We start from the raw sequence: 22,747 nt of genomic DNA on the forward strand, positions 1-22,747 counted from the left end.
CAACAGGTGCCCAGTGGTTTACGTTTTAAAGTGACGTGTTCGCCTGTCAAATCAGATATTGCACCATTAATGAAGATGTCTGATAATGTTTGTAAATTAATTATTTTTTTCATATATTTTTTATTAGATTTTTCAATTTTTTTTACAAGTATACTGCAATGGTTCTAAAAGGACATTCTTCAGCAAAAGTGAGGGGACTAACTCTGAGGCCCTACTGTCGTTACCAACAGCATACTATCTCCTCACTCATTAAGAGATGTATCCACCACCCACCCTTCGGCAATGGTGCCACTCAATTCTGCCATGCTTAAGACACAAATAATAAGAAACTGAAGCAAACCTGTGCCGGGCAATCAGGGTAAGTGACAGATTGTAGAGCGAATGGCACACAGAACGTGCAGAAGAGCTGCTATTCCCGCGCCCGCATCGTGCAATCCTGAAAATGGTTTCTGACCAGACCACTTCCTCACCAAATAAAATCGCTCATAGAATCCCGACAGTGCAGAAGGAGGCTATTCGGCCCATCGGGTCTGTACTGACCCTCCGATAGAGCCCTCTACATAGGCCTACTCCCTTGCTCCATCCCCATAACCCCACCCAACCCATTTGGACACGATGAGGCCATCGGCAGGACCGTAAAATCCCATCAGCAGGAAGGGCTGGAAAATTCACCCTGCTGAGTAAACAAAAGTAAAAAGATTGTTCATTAACTCCTGGAAGGAGGGACTGGCTTAGCACAGGGCTAAAGAACTGGCTTTTAAAGCAGACTAAGGCAGGCCAGCAGCACGGTTCAATTCCCGTACCAGCCTTCCTGAACAGGCGCCGGAATGTGACAACTAAGGGCTTTTCACAGTAACTTCATTTGAAGCCTACTTGTGACAATAAGCAATTTTCATTTCATGAAATGGGGAATTTATATCCATTTAACATTGCGACATTCACTGGAACATCGTTTGTTACTGATTGCTGTTCTGTGGCCTGCATATCTCATTGCAAATATACTTTCCTCATGGTGTTAGAATCAGTCATTACTTCAAGCTGTCCCCACCTGTTTTAAGATGTGTATAGCTCGATAGGTCTCATGAAGAGGTTCTGAATCTTGTATAGTTAACAGTTTGGGTTTATTAATTACCTGGAATTCTAGATGTAACTACAGCATAAGACCTAAGTTGGAAGTTGTCTCCATGCTTTCTTCTACACATATTCCTGCCCCGTACGAGACAGTGCACTAACTGGGCCATGTGTTCCTTTGCATCACAGTGTGGGCGGTAACAAAACCAGCCCCGCTTTAACTCCTCTTATGCCAGACCCTCAGACTACACCAACTTTGCTCCCACCCTCGCTTCCACTCTTACCTCTGTCCTGAAGTCCCTCTTTCCCTGACTCCAGCGCCCACTCTTCATCCTCAATGTCAAATTTACCTGGGGGTCCATTGCCACTCCCATGGGCTTCTTAAGATGGGTCCCCTTTCCTTCACTCCTGCTCCCATTCTTAACTTACACTGAAGTTCAGGGCTTCTTTAACTGCCAAGCACACCGACCAACTCTTACCGCTGGATGGAGCCTAGTCAGTATGAAACCAGACAGATGGGGGGTGTCATTGTTTTTTAAATCTTTATTTATATTCACTGTATATTGTGTTTCTCCTTTAAAAATGTATTTAAAGGTTATTTCATTTATCAATGTTGGCATTTTGGAATGTCCTGTATTTTAACAATGTTTCTGCTAATGAAGGTCCCAAAGGAAATAACTACAATATTTATTTCTTTGAGAGATTTATTTTACTTCAGCTAAGAATGCACAGTGCTGCATGTGTACAGGTTTTCAACTTGCACATTGATTTGACTAGGAATGAAATGTCCAACAGAATCCTCTGGTTCACTTAAAGTCAATTACGTGCGGGATTCCCCGGCCTCCCGGCCATGTGTTTGCCGCGGTGGGAGGTGGCGCGTTGTTCGCTGCTGGCGGGATTCTCTGTTCCTGTCGCTGCCAATGAGAATACCCATTGAAGCCAACCCATGATGGAGCATTCCGGCCTATAATTTGAAGCGATGACTTGCCGTGTTGTGGGGTGCCGATATGTCTCCCAACCGCTGATGGGGTTAGGGTGGCAATGTGGAGTATTCCAGATGTTTGTAGGGGGCGGGATTCTTCCAATTGCTGCTGGAGATGAGGAGCTGTGGGGGAGGGTGGTGCTATCCCAGAAACACAGGCACATTGGACTAAATTATTTTGAATGAGCTGAGACTGGATACAGACAGGCAATTCGCTGTTTTGCCAGCACATTCCCACCTCTGGGTCACCTTGGCAAATGCAGGTTTGGTGTAGGAGCAGGAAGGCCTCGCTGATGCCCTAATGAGGCTGCTCGGCCAATGCCAACTGGAATTTGCGGAGGGTAGAGATTCATCTACCATTCTGTGCCCCGCCCCGCTTTGGCTGCAGACCAGCCGCTGGAACGGGCTTGCAGCTGCAGCCAGGTTTAAAGTTAGCTTCCCAAATTAATCTTTCAAAAAAGGTGAGAGTCGGAAAATGTGAATAAAAATATTTTTTGAAATAACGGTGCATCTCGAGGCTCGCTCTCTGACTCTCTTGCCTGCATTCCCTCCTGAGGGTGTAGTCGCTGATGTCTTACGGTCCGACACCCTCCTTCAGCTTTAGGAGGATCTCTGTCCGCATTCAGGCAATGTGGATGGTGAGGATCTCTCTGGCTACTAATTAGCTAACTTTGTGAAAACAAATTGCACCAGCCAGCGCCACACAGATGGGGCTGTTTAGCACAGGGCTAATTCGCTGGCTTTGAAAGCAGACCAAGCAGACCAGCAGCACGGTTCGATTCCCGTAACAGCCTCCCCGAACAGGAGCCGGAATGTGGCGACTAGGGGCTTTTCACAGTAACTTCATTTGAAGCCTACTCGTGACAATAAGCGATTTACATTTCATTTCATTTTCACATTGTGGGGTTGGGACCCAGAAACTCAGTTGACATCGGTGTCCCAACCCCAGAATTAAAATGCAGCCCTACTAGAGCTGATGCTTTGATTGTTCTGGGTTTTTTTAGGAGCTTCTGACTGCAACTGAAATCTGTCAGCACCAGGGCGGCACGGTGCTGTAGAAAGTCTATGATTTGCTTTCCATTCGGCAGGCATTGGGCTTTCCACTCCTTGGACCTGCATGGCTGGAACTTGAATCGCTACACTCCAAAAAGAAGTGCCTGATTTTTCTTTGCAGAAACAAACCCTGGCAGTCTGTATATTTCCAGTCATGTTCCTTTGTACATATGATGCCGGCAAGCAGGAAGGAGGCTTTGTTTTGTTTGGAGAGGATGGAGTTTTGCAGGACAGGCTGGGAAATCAGTGGGATCTGCGCAGGCTGCAGTATGCCACCAGCACTAATCCAGGACATATGCTTTCACTCTGTGAGCACTCCCTGCTGCTCCAGCTCAGGAAGGGCTTTGTTTAGTTAGACTGAAGCTGACCAAATCTGACGACTTTTCGCACTTTGGTTCGCCGTCCTCAATCCTGAATGCGGAATCGGCCCGGGGAATTGACGAAAGCGATGGTGACTGCATTTCGTCCAAGCTTTAAACCAAACGTTGGCTGAATGCGGACAGGGCAGATTCTGCATGTGACGTTCGCCACACTGTTTACTTCGCTTCAAATTAAACCACTTACAAATTCCCATTTGTCATCGGAGTGTTCCTGAGTGAACTCATACAACAGATTTGCTGAGGTTTGACATTTTATTCTAAATTGGAGCTTTTATGATTTTTTTTAAAGTATGTTTCTGGAGGTTTTACATTTTCACGCACAAAACAACAAAACCACAAGAATGATACAGTACAGTAAGCAACAAAGAGTTTCAGCATACATGAATACAGAGGGACAACCAGCTCCATACAATTATTCTTGACACGACTTGATGCCTCTATAATCCGAATCAGAAAACAAGGGAGAAACAGGCTAAGGCGACAAGACATGGTAAAATTGAGCACACATTCATAGAATAGAACCCCTACAGTGCAGAAGGAGGCCATTCGGCCCACCGAGTCTGCACCAACCCTCCTAAAGAGCACTTTACCGAGGCCCATTCCCCTGCCCTATCCCCATCATCCCCGCGCACTGATCGTGACAATCCACCTAACCTGCACATCTTTGGACTATGGGAGGGAACCTGAGCACCTCGAACAAACCCAGAAAGACGTGGGGGAGAAGGTGAAACTCCACAAAGATAGTTACCCAAGGTCGGAATTGAATCTGGGTCCCTGGCGCTGTGAGGCAGCAGTGCTAACCACTGTACCACCGTGCCGCCCATGCAATGATTTCTCGCAATCGCCACAAGAGTTCAGGATAATATTTTCATGCCATGTTCAGGAGAGCACCAATATACATATATCAATACACACCACAACCTCCTCTCCTTGGACACCAGACTCGTCTGCACTCCTGCAGGAACCAATCACGGATTCTTCATATCCACCCTGAGAAAAGAGGAAACATACAACAAAAACATGCAAGAAAACACTCCAATCTCAAGGACAAGTCAGGAGGAACCCAGTCCTCCCCAAAATACGTAATCTACCCAGGCCATCAAGGAGACAATCATGGATTCATAAATTCAAATACAACTCCACACCAATCAACTACCCATCACCCTGCCATGGGTCCATTCATCCTCATTGTAAATGAGATGTGGAGATGCCGGCGTTGGACTGGGGTGAGCACAGTAAGAAGTCTTACAACACCAGGTTAAAGTCCAACAGGTTTGTTTCAAACACAAGCTTTCGGAGCACGGCTCCTTCTTCAGGTGAATGGAAAGGCTTGTTCCAGAAATGTTTATATAGACACAGTCAGAGATGCCCCGGAATGCGAGCACCTGCAGGCAATCAAATCATCAAAGATGCAGAGAGAGAGGTAACTCCAGGTTAAAGAGGTGTGAATTGTCCCAAGCCAGTTCAGTCGGTAGGCCTCTGCAAGTCCAGGCTTGTTGGTGGGGGCCGAATGTAATGCGACATGAATCCCAGATCCCGGTTGAGTCCGCATTCATGCGTGCGGAACTTAGCTATAAGTTTTTGCTCAGCAATTGCGGAACTTATAGCTAAGTTCCGCACGCATGAATGCGGACTCAACCGGGATCTGGGATTCATGTCGCATTACATTCGGCCCCCACCAACAAGCCTGGACTTGCAGAGGCCTACCGACTGAACTGGCTTGGGACAATTCACACCTCTTTAACCTGGAGTTACCTCTCTCTCTGCATCTTTGATGATTTGATTGCCTGCAGGTGCTCGCATTCCGGGGCATCTCTGACTGTGTCTATATAAACATTTCTGGAACAAGCCTTTCCATTCACCTGAAGAAGGAGCCGTGCTCCGAAAGCTCGTGTTTGAAACAAACCTGTTGGACTTTAACCTGGTGTTGTAAGACTTCTTATTGTAAATGAGATAAGGGGCGCCCAAAAAGCAGTCTCCTGCCATATCCACAAAGGTTACAGCACATAATTAAAAAATAGGAGTAAAGCTGTCCACAGATCCATTTGACATGATTTTTGCTAGAACAGGATAACAAGTCACTCTCAGCCTTATGCTCACACCTCGCAGGAGGAAAGACGACAACAAATAATCAACAACAATATCACTCGGGAGTAACATCCAGGATTATTGACGAATTGCAGGATAATAACACCATCTATGTTGCTCGAAAAGGCCAAAGCTGTGACAGGATCATCAAACACTCCTCAGGACCTCTCAAGGAATAAAGCACTGTGGGCGGCACGGTAGCACAGTGGTTAGCACTTTTGCTTCAGAGCTCCAGGGACCCGGGTTTGATTCCTGGCTTGGGTCACTGTCTGTGCGGTGTCTGCCCATTCTCCTCGTGTCAGTGTAGATTTCCTCTAGGGTGCTCCATGTTCCCCCCCCCCCCCCCCCCCCCCCTCCCCCCCAAAAGATGCGATAGTTAGTCGAATTGGACATACATGGTTTAGGGTCTCTCCCTCCTCCCCCACCTTTAACGGGGAACCTCAGATTCAGCGAGGCTCACGGGGAGTTCAATCAATGCCATTTTGTAAGATCCGGGTGATGACATCCCACCCCCCAAAGTCTAAAGAATCCTCAGAGGACTGTAGCGATGAAGGGCGCCGAACTTGCTTTGTCTCGGGCTGTGCATCGTGAAACCCTGGCGCAGGATTCGGCATGGTACACCAGAGGGTGAATATCACTTCCAACTGGAATGCTGAATCAGAATCTCTGCCAGAGGCTGCTGCATTGTGGACTCTCTGTCAGAGACCCACCAATGGATGGGTCTCCATCCCTGAATAAGTGGTGACGACCTCTCCCATGTCGACATCCTGATCCCCCTGCCGTTGTGAACGGGCCAGCTCAGGCATCTCGGTTCGGATGGACAAGATTTTTACATTCATGAGGAATTTTACAAAGGAATTGGTCACCTGGACCTAATGAGATCCACGTGCTTATGCAATACTCAACCCTGAACGTGTATTTGGTGGGAAACCAGCCCTGACTGCCAGTCCTGGAGATTCACTTGGCCCAGTTTGCAAAATTTCGGATATTCACTGTATCACTTGTATGAAGACCCAGGGTGGTCGATGTTGAACTGGGAAATTCCCTTGTAGGTTTTGGTTGTGGCGCACCATCCCACAGATGTCAGGAAATACCATACTAAGGTAGGTCCGAAGTCTCCGTCCCATCAGCATCTCAGCCAGGAGTACCCAATCACGGCGTGTGGGGTAATCCTGTAAATAAACAAGAACTGGGCCCAGCCCAGTGGTCATTAACCCGGAAGACTGTTTTTGTAGTCCAAGTTTGAACGTCTGGATCATCCTCTCTGCTAGCCCATTCGGTGCTGGGTGGCACGCCGAATGTGTCATACCCTGTTGGCCTTCAGAAACCAAGAGAACTCTTCGCTCGTAAAAGGTGTGCCATTGGCCATGACTAACACCTTGGGCGTGTCATGGGTGCAAAAAGACAAGCCTCACCTTTTGATCGTAGCCCTGGATGTGTCGCCCTCACCTTGTGGAACTCCAGCCATTTGGAATGGGTGTCAATTAAGAGGAGGAACCTGAACCCCTGAAACGGCCCGGCAAAATCGGCATGCAACCGTGCCCATGGCCGTCCTGGCCATTCCCAAAGGTGAAGGGGTGTGGCTGGCAGAAGCTTTTGGTGCTCCTGACGGATGAAACGTTGTTGGGCCAATCGTTCAATGTCAACATCCAGGCCTGGCCACCAGACGTAACTGCGCGCTGACATTTTCATTTTTGACACCCTGGATGTCCATGGTGGAGATATTGCAGGATGAAAGTGTGGCTTTTTACCAGGACGAATACATGTGCACCCTCCACACTAAACTCAGACATCTTGGATGAGTAAGCCCGTAATTCACCTGGGAGCTGTCAACGCTGTCCACCATATAACACGACATGTCGAGCCTTGGAAAGAACTGGATACGTTTGGTTCTACTCATGGATCCTGGGTGCAGTGACCAGCAAGATGTCCATCAGGATGGCGACAATGTCGTCCATCCTGGGAGGAGATGGGGAGGTAGTCAGCAAAGGTAGCTGGCTCAAAGCATCAGCATGTGCAATTTGAGTGTTCGACTTATGCTCGAACGAGTATTCAGAGGCGGCCAATAAAAGAGCCCACCACAAGATCCTCTTGAAAGTGATAGGTGGGATGACCTGTCCTCCTTGAATAAACAGAGCAACAGTTTGTGGTTGGTGATGAGGGTAAGTTGGCACCATACACATATTGGTGGATTTTCTGAACTATGAAAACCACCGCCAGGCCCTCCTTATAATAATAATAATCTTTATTGTCACAAGTAGGCTTACATTAACACTTCAATGACGTTACTGTAAAAATTCGCCAATCGCCACATTCTGGTGCCTGGTCAGGTACACTGAGGGAGAATTCAAAATGTCCAAATGACCTAACAGCACGCTTCTCGGGACTTGTGGGAGGAACCCAGAGCACCCATAGGAAACCCATGCAGACACGGTGAGAATGTGCAGACTCCGCACAGAAAGTGGCCCAAGCCAGAATCGAACCTGGGACCCTGGAGTTGTGAAGCAACTGTGCTAGCCACTGTGTGCCCCTGCTGCCCACAAAAATCTGCTGTTTAATATCTTACAACACCAGGTTAAAGTCCAACATGTTTATTTGGAATAACGAGCTTTCGGAGCGTATTTAAAGAACGTGATGCGATTGCCGTTTTTTAACATTGAACTGGTTGGACCATGCCTGCGCCAACCAGTTTTATTGGTGATCCTGCTGAAGAGGATACAGAAAGTTGGTCCTTAAATTACCCAAGAGAAGAAAAGGTGTTCCCTGGATTGTCCAGTCCTTGCAAATAGCACCTTAGTGGCGTGATGTACCTTGAAGGTGCAGTTGGTGAGGCAGTCAGTTGGTGTGTGAGCTGCTTGGAGTGTGTTAAATAACGAGGAAAATTTAATAGACTTCAAGAGCGTTCAGGGCAGGTGGAATGGGCGGACAGGTGGCAGCTGAAGTTTAACACTTTGTGAGGTGATGCAGTTTGGTAGGAAGGATGAGACAAGACAATACTTGTTAAATGCCAAACTTTTTTTACAGGGGTGGCATTAAGAGAGAGTTATGGGGCGGTCTTGCATTAACCTTTGAAGGTGGTGGGACAGGTTAACATAGAACATAGAACAGTACAGCACAGAACAGGCCCTTCGGCCCTCAATGTTGTGCCGAGCCATGATCACCCTACTCAAACCCACGTATCCACCCTATACCCGTAACCCAACAACCCCCCCTTAACCTTATTTTTATTAGCACACTACGGGCAATTTAGCGTGGCCAATCCACCTAACCCGCACATCTTTGGACTGTGGGAGGAAACCGGAGCACCCGGAGGAAACTCACGCACACAGGGGGAGGACGTGCAGACTCCACACAGACAGTGACCCAGCCGGGAATCGAACCTGGGACCCTGGAGCTGTGAAACATTTATGCTAACCACCATGCTACCCTGCTGCAACAAAGCAGTTAATAAAGCATAGATGCTTTCAGACTTTGAAATTGAGGCAGAGAATACAAAAGCAAGAAAGATATGCTAAATCGGCGCAAACTACTCCTCAGGCCTATTGAGGTCCAATTCTGTGCACCAAATAAAACGACTTTGGAGAGGACAAAGAAAAGATTTCCTAGAAAAGTTCCTGAAATAAGTGATTCAGTACATGGAGAGACTGGAAAAGCTACGGTCGTTCACCAGTGAGCGGAGAAGGCTGAAAGGAGATTTGATGGAGGTGTTTAAAACCTTGAAGTAATTAGGAGATGGTTAGCTTACTTGGCTCAGAGTGTGGTGCAGACTAGCACCAAACAGTCTGGGCTCAATCTTTGCGTCAGCTGAGGTAATTCTTGGGGCCTTTACTGTGACCCAAAATGAAATGAAATGAATGAAAATTGCTTATTGTCACGAGTAGGCTTTAATGAAGTTACTGTGAAAGCCCCTAGTCGCCACATTCCGGCGCCTGTTCGGGGAGGCTGTTACGGGAATTGAACTGTGCTGCTGGCCTGCTTGGTCTGCTTTCAAAGCCAGCGATTTAGCCCTGTGCAATACAGTGCAGAAGGGGGCCATTAGGCCGATTGAGTCTGCACCGGCCCTTACAAAGAGCACCCTACTGAAGCCCACGTATCTACCTTTAGTTTTTTTCCATGTCGGTGCAACATCGAGGGCCAAAGGGCCTGTACTGCGCTGTATCGTTCTATGTTCTATGTTCTACCCTATCCCTGTAACCCAGTAACCCCCACTTAACATTTTTTGGACACTAAGGACAATTTAGCATGTCCAATCCACCTAACCCGCACATCTTTGGACTGTGGGAGGAAACCTGAGCACTCGGAGGAAACCCACGCAGACACGGGGAGAACGTGCTGACTCCGCACAGACAGTGACCCAGCCGGGGATCGAACCTGGGGCCCTGGAGCTATGACGCAACTGTGCTAGCCACTATGCTACCGTGCTGCCCAAGGATTAACTGCCCTTGGACAATGAAGACACCAGGGAGTGAAATAATGAGGAACTGTTGATGAAGAGAGGCACAGATTGTAGGTGATCCAGATGCCACATGAAGAAGATCTGTTTTGCATAATGAAAGGTTTGGAATGCACTGCCTGATGTGGTGGTGAAAACAGATTCAAAAGGAATATTGATAAATTGTTGATTAGTTTCACTGCATCAACCCTGCTATTTTTCCCTAACTGCAAGCTAACTGTTTGGGTATAGTCAGCATTTTCATCCACCGACTTGTGGCTTTGTGTGCTTTTCCAGTGTCTGCAGCAAGAAGTCTTACAACACCAGGTTAAAGTCCAACAGGTTTATTTAGAATCATGAGCTTTTGGAGCATGGCTAAGTGAAGAGGTAGGTTATACAAACACAGCATATGTAGACAAAGCCAATGATACAAGGTGATACTTTGCAGATAATTAAGTCTTTACAGGTCCAGACGGTGCAACTGGAGAGAGGGATAATCACAGGCTAAAGAGATGTGAATTGTCTCAAGCCAGGAGAGTTGGTAGGATTTTGCAAGCCCAGGCCAGATGGTGGGGGGTCCAGTCATTGTCCAGTACTTCCCCAGGGCGGAGAAACTGCAACATCTTCTTCGAAGCCTTCAACACGTCATCAATGAAGACGAACATCTTGCCAAGGTGATCCCCACAACCCCACTACTTGCCTTCAAACAACCGTGCAACCTCAAACAGACCATTGTTTGTAGCGAACTACCCAGCCTTCAAGAGAACTGCGACCACGGCAACACACAACCCTTGTCATGACAACCTCTGCAAGACGTGCCAGATCATCGACATGGATACCATGATTGCACGTGAGAGCATTATCCACCAGGTATGCGGTACATACTCGTGCGACTCGGCCAACGTTGTCTACGTCATACACTGCAGGAAAGGATGTCCCGAAGCGTGGTACATTGGCGAGACCATGCAGATGCTGCGACAACGGATGAGCAGACACCACACGACAATCGCCAGGCAGGAATGTTCCCTTGCAGTCGGGGAACACTTCAGCAGTCAAGGACATTCAGCCTCTGATCTTCGGATAAGCGTTCTCCAAGGCGGTCTTCAGGACGCACGACAATGCAGAATCGCTGAGCAGAAACTGATAGCCAAGTTCCGCACACATGAGTACGGCCTCAACTGGAATCTTGGATTCTTGTCTCACTACATTTAACATTCTGCATTTAAAGAGAGGCCGGGTCTTTTATTTTAGGCAGTAAATCTAACTCTCTCCCCAAGACATGCATTGACATCAAATTAATCATACTGTTCCTATTCTCGCCCCATAATCATATGTCTATGTCAACATAGGTATCTGTTGTGATATTGGATAAATATAGAATGAAATCTCCATCAGAAACGGGTTGGTAATGCTCACAGTGACATAGTCCGGGATCGATTCAATGATTGGCTGACATTGGCCCTTACAGAACAAGACAGGATTCAGTACCAGCTTTCTAGGCTCAATATGCCAGGATAAAACAGCATTTTATACTGACAGCGTGTGGTTTTAACTTTCCCTGTGTGTTTCTAATGGTTCATAAGCCCTGATGGAACATTCATGAGGAAATGAAAGGGCAGCATTGATGCATTGATGTGAATAAAAACCTAATTAAATGTGGCCGGAAACAATCAAAAAACCCTCATGACACTCAATCCCAGATTTAATGGTTCATGAGGTTGAAGTGAATTACTTTGCTAATTTATCATTGTCAAGGAAAGAAACGTTTAAGATGAACCAGAATTAAAAATAGCTAGTTATTTGGGCGGCGTGGTGGTACAGAGGTTAGCACTGCTGCCTCACAACGCCAGGGACCCGGATTCAATTCGGGCCTCGGGTGACTGTGTGGAGTTTGCCGTTCTACACGTGACTGCGTGGGTTTCCTCCGGGTGCTCCGGTTTCCTCTCACAGTCCAAAGATACACAGATTAGATTGATTGGCCATGCTAAATTGTCCCTTAGGGTCCAAAACGTTATGTGGAGTTACGGGGATAGAGCGGGGGCATGGGCTTAGGTGGAGTGCTCTTTAGGAGGGTCAGTGCAGACTCGATGGGCCGAGTGGCCTCCTTCTGCACTGGCTGTTTAGCACAGGGCTAAATCGCTGGCTTTGAAAGCAGACCAAGGCAGGCCAGCACCACGGTTCAATTCCTGTACCAGCCTCCCCAAACAGGCGCCGGAATGTGGCGACTAGGGGCTTTTCACAGTAATTTCATTTGAAGCCTATTTGTGACAATAATCGATTTTCATTTCATAGTGATGCTATGATTCAGTGTTTTGATTTAAATTCCAGAACATTGGAACAAGTGTGTAATCAATTCTGAATAAACCTACCTTACAGGAGAAGCGGCCTGCAGGTTTTTGGCAGGAGCAGTGTCCAGGGGCCTGTCGGGAAGGTAAGTTTAACTTTAAAAACTTACCTTTAGAGCTGCAGGAAGTTGGCCGTGGGGATTTCTGGAAAGATTTGTTAGTACCTGTATATAAGTTGGGCGGTTGATAAACCTGAGACACAACACTTGTAGTGTCCCCCACCCTTCCACCTCCTCTAACCTAAGGAGTTGAGTGAAAATCAGGTAAGCTCTTCCTTTCTTTTTCTTCTGATTCACCTGAGGAAGGAGCTGCGCTCCGAAAGCTCGTGTTTGAAACAAACCTGTTGGATTTTAACCGGGTGTTGTAAGACTTCTTACTGTGCTCACCCCAGTCCAACGCCGGCATCTCCACATCATTTCTTTTTCTTGTTTTATCTAGAAGGGATGGTAGGGAAGGCAGTACAATGTTCCTCCTGCAGAATGTTTGAGGTGAGGGACGCCATCAGTGTCCCTGCTGATTTCACCTGTGGGAAGTGCACCCATCTCCAGCTCCTCAGAAACCGCGTTAGGGAACTGGAGCTGGAACTGGATGAACTTCGGATCATTCAGGAGGCAGAGGTGGTCATAGATAGGAGCTTCAGGGATGTAGTTACACCGAAGAATCAAGATAGATGGGTGACGGTGAGAGGGGCTGGGGGTAAGCAGTCAGTACAGGGATCCCCTGTGGTCGTTCCCCTTAGTAACAAGTATACCGTTTTGGTTACTGTTGGGGGACGACGACTTACCAGGGGTAATCCATGGGGTACAGGTCTCTGGCACAGATTCTGTCCCTGTTGCTCAGAAGGGAAGGGGGGAGAGGAATGGAGCATTAGTCATTGGAGACTCCATAGTTAGGGGGATAGATAGGAGATTCTGTGGGAACAAGAGAGACTCGCGGTTGGTGTGTTACCTCCCAGGTGCAAGGGTCCACGATGTCTCCGATCGTGTTTTCGGGATCCTGAAGGGGGAGGGGGAGCAGCCCCAAGTCGTGGTCCACATAGGTACCAATGACATAAGTAGGAAAAGGGATAGGGATGTAAGGCAGGAATTCAGGGAGCGAGGTTGGAAACTTAGATCTAAGACAAACAGACTTATTATCTCTGGGTTGTTACCCGTGCCACTTCCTGGCGAGACGAGGAATAGGGAGAGAGAGCAGTTGAACACGTGGCTACAGGGATGGTGCAGGAGGGAGGGTTTCAGATTCCTGGATAATTGGGGCTCTTTCTGGGGTAGGTGGGACCTCTACAAACGGGCTGGTCTACACCTGGACCAGAGGGGTACCCATATCCTGGGGGGGGGGGGGGGGGGGGGGCGAATTTGCTAATGCTGTTTGGGAGGGTTTAAACAAGTTCAGCAGGGGAATGGGAACCTGAATAGTAGCTCCAGTACACAGTAGGTTGAGAGTAGTGAGGTCATGAGTAAGGTTTCAAAGTTGCAGAAGTGTACCGGCAGGAAGGAAGGTGGTTTAAAGTGTGTCTACTTCAATGCAAGGAGCATCTGGAATAAGGTGGGTGAACTTGCGGCATGGGTTGGTACCTGGGACTTCGATGTTGTGGCCATTTCGGAGACATGGATAGAGCAGGGACAGGAATGGTTGTTGCAGGTGTCGGGGTTTAAATATTTCAGTAAGCTTAGGGAAGGTGGTAAAAGAGGGGGAGGGGTGGCATTGTTAGTCAAGGACAGTATTACGGTGGCAGAAAGGACGTTTGATGAGGACTCATCTACTAAGGTAGTATGGGCTGAGGTTAAAAACGGGAAAGGAGAGGTCACCCTGTTAGGGGTTTTCTATAGACCTGCGAAAAGTTCCAGAGATGTAGAGGATAGGATTGCAAAGATGATTCTGGATAGGAGCAAAAGTAATAGGTTATTTGTTATGGGGGACTTTAACTTTCCAAATATTGACTGGTAACGCTATGTTCGAGCACTTTAGATGGGTCCGTTTTTGTCCAATGTGTGCAGGAGGGTTTCCTGACACAGTATGTAGATAGGCCAACGAGAGGCGAGGCCGTATTGGATTTGGTACTGGGTAATGAACCAGGACAGGTGTTAGATTTGGAGGTAAGTGAGCACTTTGGTGATAGTGACCACAATTCGATTATGTTTACTTTAGTGATGGAAAGGGATAGGTATATACCGCAGGGCAAGAGTTATATCTGGTGGAAAGGCAATTATGATGCGATGAGGCAAGACTTAGGATGCATCAGATGGGCAGGGAAATTGCAGGGGATAGGCACAATGGAAATGTGGAGCTTGTTCAAGGAACAACTACTGCGTGTCCTTGATAAGTATGTACCTGTCAGGAAGTGGTCGCGCAAGGGAACCGTGGTTTACTAAAATAGTTGAAACACTTGTCAAGAGGAAGAAGGAGGCTTATGTAAAGATGAGACGTGAAGGTTCAGTTACGGCGCTTGAGAGTTACAAGTTAGCTAGGAAGGACCTAAAGAGAGAGCTAATAAGAGCCAGGAGGGGACATGAGAAGTATTTGGCAGGTAGGATCAAGGATAAACATAAAGGTTTCTATAGATATGTCAGGAATAAAAGAATGACTAGGGTAAGAGTAGGGCCAGTCAAGGACAGTGGTGGGAAGTTGTGCGTGGAGTCCGAGGAGATAGGAGAGATGCTAAATGAATATTTTTCATCAGTATTCACGCAGGAAAAAGACAATGTTGTCGGGGAGAATACCGAGATACAGGCTACTAGACTAGAAGGGCTTGAGGTTCATAAGGGGGAGGTGTTAGCAATTTTGGAAAGAGTGAAAATAGATAAGTCCCCTGGGTCGGATGGGATTTATCCTAGGATTCTCTGGGAAGCTAGGGAGGTGATTGCTGAGCCTTTGGCTTTGATCTTTAAGTCATCTTTGTCTACAGCAGGAGTTCTCAACCTTTTTTAACCCATGGACCCCTTTTCCTCTTAATTTTTTTTTGTGGACCCCCATAGCCATTCCACAGAAAAAAAAGCTTCTTATATGCGTGGTAAACTAATCCTAAAGTCCATCTACCTTACCATGAGGGTTGGAAATGGATTAGCGGTATTTTCATACGTTGCCAAACTTATTCTAATATGAAAAGTAATGAAAAAAACTTTTTACTGACTAAATTGAATTAAATTACTCTAAAAATAACCAATTCATATCAAATATACACAGTTTCTAGTGATTACTGTGTTAAATCATTCATTAAATTTGTCAAGGAGAAACGTGGCATAAGCGTCAGGTCAACCGTGGGTATTTAATAAGCTGCTTCTGTCATTAAAGGTCCTCTGGGCTGTTCCTAGGGGACAATAGCCCGGGCAATCTTCAACAACAACTGTCATTAAAGCACAATAAACCCATTTGTCATCAACCGGTATGGATTTTTTTTTCTCAGAATACAGTACCACAAAAATAAACACAGCAAATGCACCTTTTTGGTTCTGAGCCCCTTCAGCCCTCAAGGTAAATTAGATAGATTATAATCTCTCTTTGACCTTTGTCAGTGCGAGAGAGAGAGTGAGAGAGAGAGAAAGGTGAATTTTCATCATGAAAACAAACATTTTTTTCTTCTACTTGATTCTCAGTAATAACAATTGTTCTGAAGTAGAATTACTCTATGGACCACTAAAATATCACCGTGGACCCCCAATTCGGTATTTTTTTTGTGTGGACCCCCAGTAATGTTACATGGACCCCCAGGGTCCATGTGGACCCCGTTTGAGAACCACTGGTCTACAGGAATAGTGCCAGAAGACTGGAGGATAGCAAATGTTGTCCCGTTGTTCAAGAAGGGGAGTAGAGTCAACCCCGGTAACTATAGACCAGTGAGCCTTACGTCTGTTGTGGGCAAAGTCTTGGAAAGGTTTGTAAGAGATAGGATGTATAATCATCTGGAAAGGAATAATTTGATTAGAGATAGTCAGCACCGTTTTGTGAAGGGTAGGTCGTGCCTCACAAACCTTATTGAGTTCTTTGAGAAGGTGACCAAACAAGTGGATGAGGGTAAAGCAGGTGATGTGATGTATATGGATTTCAGTAAAGTGTTTGATAAGGTTCCCCACGGTAGGTTATTGCCGAACATACGGAGGCATGGGATTCAGGGTGATTTAGCAGTTTGGATCAGAAATTGGCTAGCTGGAAGAAGGCAAAGGGTGGCGGTTGATGGGAAATGTTCAGACTGGAGTCCAGTTACTAGTGGTGTACCACAAGGATCTGTTTTGGGGCCACTGCTGTTTGTCATTTTTATAAACGACCTGGAGGAGAGCGTAGAAGGGTGGGTGAGTAAATTTGCAGATGACACTAAAGTCGGTGGAGTTGTGGACAGTGCGGAAGGATGTTACAAGTTACAGAGGAACATAGATAAGCTGCAGAGCTGTGCTGAGAGGTGGCAAATGGAGTTTAATGCAGGAAAGTGTGAGGTGATTCATTTTGGAAGGAATAACAGGAAGACAGAGTACTGGGCTAATGGTAAGATTCTTGGTAGTGTGGATGAGCAGAGAGATCTCGGTGTCCATATACATAGATCCTTGAAAGTTGCCACCCAGGTTGAGAGGATTGTTAAGAAGGTGTACAGTGTATTAGCTTTTATTGGTAGAGGGATTGAGTTTCGGAGCCATGAGGTCATGTTGCAGCTGTACAAAACTCTGGTGCGGCCGTATTTGGAGTACTGCATGCAATTCTAGTTGCCGCATTATAGGAAGGATGTGGAAGCATTGGAAAGGGTGCAGAGGAGATTTACCAGAATGTTGCCTGGTATGGAGGGAAGATCTTATGAGGGAAGGCTGAGGGACTTGAGGCTGTTTTCGTTAGAGAGAAGGAAGTTAAGAGGTGACTTAATTGAGGCATACAAGATGATCAGAGGATTAGATAGGGTGGACAGTGAGAGCCTTTTTCCTCGGATGGTGATGTCTAGCACGAGGGGACATAGCTTTAAATTGAGGGGAGATAGATACAGGACAGATGTCAGAGGTAGGTTCTTTACTCAGAGAGTAGCAAGGGCGTGGAATGCCCTGCCTGCAACAATAGTGGACTCGCCAACACTAAGGGCATTCAAATGGTCATTGGATAGACATATGGATGATAAGGGAATAGTGTAGATCGGCTTTAGAGTGGTTTCACAGGTCGGCGTAACATCGAGGGCCGAAGGGCCTGTACTGCGGTGTAATGTTCTATGTTCTAAGCCTCAATGTACACAATGAGAAATTCATCCTGCGCAGCCCCTCCTTCATCTGCGTTGGAGAAGGAATCCAAACTGGAGTTGACACCAATCCAAATCATAAGATCTTAATTGGTTTGAGCAGGCAGTATCTACTTGCACAAGTGCAACAGAAACATTCACCCCCCGCTCCCAAAAAAAAACTAGGAGCAGTGGTCTAGCATACATTGGGCAAGCCTTTGACAGGTTAGAGATAATGGACATTTTTTTATTTTGTTAACTTAATAATACACTGGACCTCCAAACATCCAAAGGAAATCTACCCTGTTTTCTACAGTCTTTGGAAGGCCCAGGATGGAACACACTCCCATTCTTAGCAACCGCTGTGTTACAATCCACCCCAGGTGAGGTTCCCCAAAGTTGTTGATCCAGGAGAGACCCCTTAATTTGTCACTATCCAGCTGAGATATCGCCAAATTGTAATAATTCCAGGTGCTTCCTGTCTTAATTCAACTCCTCCTCTGTTGGTCACAACAAGATTTAATCTTGAAAGGATCCCTTTTCACACATGCTTTTTCCCCTCCAGACCCAATATTATGTTTTTAAAGGGGCCGATTTAACCAGACTTTCCTAAGTTCAAGATAGAGTGAGTTTATTAATTACTAAAGGCAAGAGAATGGTAAAATGCATGCATATACATTAATATTTATTAGAAGGGAGAGTTGAGTTCAAAGTGAGTAAATATTTTAAAAATATGGAATAGTCCTTGACTCGTGAAGAGTAGATGATTGAGCATTGCGGCGGTTGCGTTTCAAGATTCCGTTAAAGTTGACTTCAGCAGGCAAATTGTTGTGATTCCGGTATTCAGTTGATTGGCAGAAGAGCTTCCCAGTTCCTGTTTCACTTTTAAGCTCGGGTCCTTGCTGAGCGGGTTGACTTCCACAGTCAGAGAAAGAGAGAGCAAGAGAGGTAAATATAAAATGGCTGTGTGAAGGGCCATTTTGAATGTTCCTGCTGGCTTTTGCATGTGTCACTTCCAGCACTTCTTCTCACAGCACACACACACTGACAGACACCGTTGCAGCTTTTCAGCTGCCTATTTACCCATTCATTGCCTATTCCACAGGGGAAGGTGAATCCATAAAGATCTGTCTGGGGATTACACAGGCAATCTCTTGATAAGATGCCCATTATGTCTCACATAAAGAGATATTCATTCTGATGAAAAGCCATCACCCTGAAAAGTAAATCCTGTTTCTCTCTCTCCAGATACTGCCTGACCCACTGAAATTTTCCCGCACGTTATGTTTTCATTTCAAATTTCCAGCGCACCATTTGGTGGTGGCTGGAATCTCTACTCCCGGTGCTTGTCAATGGGATTTCCCATTGAAGCCACCACATGTCACACGGAAACCCATGGGCAGGGGTGAGTTGCCAGCGGGAAGAAAGAATCCCAATGGCTGGAGAATTCCAGCCAGAGAGTGTAGATTTACAGCTGCTATTCAGGTGGGAAGTGAGTGATCCATGAGGTTAGATGCTGTGTTTACTGCGGTTCACTATTCACATCAATTTGCGAGTGATATCAAATAGAGAGGTGTAGTGAGAAAAGGAAGAATGTTTTAAAATTCAGGAGGACATTAATAAGCTTGCAGAATAGGTTTGAAATTGGCACATTAATTTCAGTATAACTCAGCCCTCTCCAAAGACAAGTTTGAGGTAGGGGGGCATTTGATGGAACAGGGTGGTGGCAGGTGAGGAGCACACCATCATTCCACTTTTGTCCTGATGTTACAACACCCTGGGCCAGTGCGCAGTTGATTACAGTCCCACAAACTCTGGAATCCCAACATAAGTGAATGAACCAAAAATTTGCATATCGCTACTGAGACCTTTGACCCTTGACTGCTCCATTGACTTAGAGGCATCAGATTTCTAAGTAAAACATACCAACTGTTTATTTAAAAAAAAACAGAGATACCTATACTCCCACTTTTACCGTCCCACCCTCCTCAGAAACACACACAAGACAGGCACACACAGCGAGCTATGGAGGTGTAAAAATAATAGGAATTAAAATATGATATGGAAGGTGAGTATCCTTGGGTTGGAAATTGAAGTCGTTGTAGCAGTAGGCAGTCCTTCCAGGATGTGGAGTGATTGAAAACCATTCTACCAAGGATCTTCTGGCAGTGAAATTCAATTGGAACTCCCAGGCTTTAGGGTTTCCTTTGGGGAGTCACCTTAACTTTTATTACTCTGGGTCTTCATTCAGAAAAACAGCCTCAGGTCAGTTTGATTCCTAAGACTCTCAGTCTCGCTTCTCCCCAGTTTCCACCTGTGGTTCAATCTTAACGGTTTCCAGGCTCACCGGAATGCCCCATAGCTTCACTGGACTGGAGAAAAACTTCAAAAAGGGTTTTTAAACAACTGACTCTGCCTGCAGCTGCTGGCAGGATTGTCTTTGCAGCTCAATCTGGCTGTGCAAAGAGAAAGATCCTTACTTTGGACCTTCAGAAAGAATCTATCAGGTGAGGGAGGTAGATCAGGGCTATGATCCTCCATCTTGTGTTGAAAACAAAAACTAAAACAAGAAGAAGGTCTGGCAATTGGAAAACAGCTCATTGGCCACCAGCCAAGTCCATCAAGAGGTGTTATCAGTGGTGTCATACCAAACAGCACATCCTGCTGGAATGTCCTGTTTATTTTAAAATTAAAGGTGAAGTCCATCTTAAAGGCATAGGTCCCATTAATTATCCAGATACGGAAATTGAAATAGCATTCATATTCTAGGGGCCGAGCATCAGGAATGGGGGTGGGAGGTGACTGCTGAATGCCATCCTTTTGCCTTTGCAACTGACCCCTTCCAGCCCCTCCCATTAATTGTAAGGGATGGCCAGAGACTAAAATAGACCTGCTGGACAGAATCACATCATAATCTGATGGATAGAGCAGTGTGAGTGTTAGCTCCGTACAGAACTCCAGGGCCTCTGGTTAACAGCCTACAAAGAAGAAACTTAATTCTGGAACAAAATAGATTAAAGATGATTTCTTGAGGTATGATTTTGTCAATTGTGCCAATGCAAATAAGGATGCAAAGCCCATGTGTGTTATATGCAGGGAAGTACTGGCAAATGAGAGGAGCACTTTCAGATTTTGAAAGAGACGTGGTGGGTGAAAAATTCCTTTTGAGGTTGTGACCCCAGAGTCAGTTATTAACTTATAACCAACTTCAAATGAAAAGATGTGGAAGCAATTTAATGGAAAAGTTTCCAAGTATGTTAATGATGGGAACTGGCACGAGCTTCCCGACCAGCAAATTCGATGTAGTGTCCTTCTGAATTTCTGTTTCATAGAAAATAGGAGGGCTCCATTTGGCCCTTCCAGCCTGCTCTGGCATTCAATATGATCATGACGGATCATTCAATTCAGTAAATCTGTTCCAGTTTTCCCCTGATATACCTTGATCCCTTTCACCCCAAGAGCTATTTCTAACTCCTTCTTGACATCAATGCCTGTCTGCTGTACTCTGATGTTTACATTGAACTTATACCTCATGACTATCAAATCTAGGGCGGCACAGTGGTGCAGTGGTTAGCACTGCTGCCTCGCGGCGCGGATAACCCGGGTTTCATCCCGGCCCCGAGACACTGGCTGTATGAAGTTTGCATATTCTCCCCGTGTTTGTGTTGGTCTCACCCCACAACTCAAAGATGTGCAGGCTAGGTGGATTGGCCATGCAAAATTGCCCCTTAATTGGAAAAAAATAATTGGGTACTCTACATTTATTTTTTAAAATGTGTATCAAATCTCATCAATCTACAAGTCCTGGGCATAATTTATTATGCACTTTCAAGAACTAGATAACATCGAACATTAGTTGGGGTGGATGGGTGGGAGGTTTGGGGGGAGGGGGGCTGAGTGTATTAAGGGTTACTATGGGTAATCCCTGATTCCTTTTTGTCAGTTGTTTATGTAAACATGCAGGCTGATGTTTGGGGATTGGTGGGAGGATGGGGTCATTGTTATTGTTATGGAGATTAACATGTTTGTTGCTGATTATTGTTTATTGTTGGTGGGTGTAAATTTGGGAGAAAATGTGAAAAAGGAGGAAAATAAAAATATTTTTTTAAAAAATCTCATTAATCTTAATTTTAAACTTCTGAACTATTGACGATATCACTGCAAGCTCTTTTGAATTCTACAGTATGGCTAAACCTTTGTGTTCTCTTTCTATTGTAATTGAAGACCTAAGACATCAGCAATTATCGCACATCCTCACATGACTGCTAATGCTTCCTTTTCAATCACTGTGTATCTCTTCTCTGGACTTGTTAATGACGCTGATATGTCATCGACTAGTCTGTATTTTCCATCGCTTTGTACCTGAAAATGTATTGCACCCAATCCTGTAGAGGGTGTGTCTGCCACTATTATTTCAGGTGAGAGACTGTAATGGCTGGAATTCTCCTGCCGTTTGCTTTCAGTTTAAATTGGGATGCAACTGACCTACTATCCGAATTCAGAATTTTTAAGCAGTGCACAGAGAAATGGTTTCTTGATTCAGGTGTGTCTGCACCAGATTGCCTAGCAATTGGAAATTAAGGTCTACATGGGACAAACACATCAGGATTTACAACAACAGAGCTAAAGGATCCTTGGACTTACAAACCACATTGGAAGACTGGTTCTGCATCAGGTTAAACATCCTAGAGTGCAAGTACAATCAATCCTCCTGGGTATCACACACGTTTTAAACCATGGAAACTAATGGCCCAACAATTCCAGTTCTACCTGCATGTGGTGACCTCACATGAATGACAATCCATGGAATTATTCAGTCCTCACATATTAGATCAAACTCAGAAAGTACTCCTATCACCTGAGTTCATGACTTAACATCACAAAAATGACAACATTGGCAGTTTCAAGGGAGCTGCAATGTTACACTTGCAAGAGAATGCAAGTCTGGCAATTTATCGAGTGCATTTTATAAAATGCAAATGCCAGAAACTATTAGAAGAAATTGTGAAGCATGCCATGCTCCAGAAACTCTGGAAACCCATAATTGAAGGATGGGCTCATTCAATTCAGCATGTCAACAAATACACCAAACTATTTTGACCTGACCAGGACAAATTAGGCAACTTCCACGGAATCATTCTTAAAGACAGGTAGGTCATCATACTAGAATCTTTGCAATCTGATATCCTTCAATAACTTCATCGCTCACAC

The sequence above is a fragment of the Scyliorhinus canicula genome, chromosome 12 (genome assembly GCF_902713615.1).
Source record: "Scyliorhinus canicula chromosome 12, sScyCan1.1, whole genome shotgun sequence".
Taxonomy (NCBI): domain Eukaryota; kingdom Metazoa; phylum Chordata; class Chondrichthyes; order Carcharhiniformes; family Scyliorhinidae; genus Scyliorhinus; species Scyliorhinus canicula.